Consider the following 273-nt stretch of genomic DNA (forward strand, 5'->3'; position numbering starts at 1 on the left):
CAACGAAGTAATTAAGATATTTTAGAATTTTAGTATAAATAATCGAGCTAGGGTGTCCGTTTATCGAGCCAAGAACTTGCCACTGCCTACACTGGAATTAATTACAACACACACACACACACACACACACACACACACACACATAACCGTTATCGATGATGGTGGTAGAAAGTTGTGATATTTGAATCTTTCCTATGAATATTGATTAAAAAATTTGGCATAAGGCCAGCAAGTTTGGGGAAGGGGGTAAGTCGATCACTATCGCCTTATTTT

Source organism: Octopus bimaculoides, chromosome 23 (assembly GCF_001194135.2).
Source record: "Octopus bimaculoides isolate UCB-OBI-ISO-001 chromosome 23, ASM119413v2, whole genome shotgun sequence".
Taxonomy (NCBI): domain Eukaryota; kingdom Metazoa; phylum Mollusca; class Cephalopoda; order Octopoda; family Octopodidae; genus Octopus; species Octopus bimaculoides.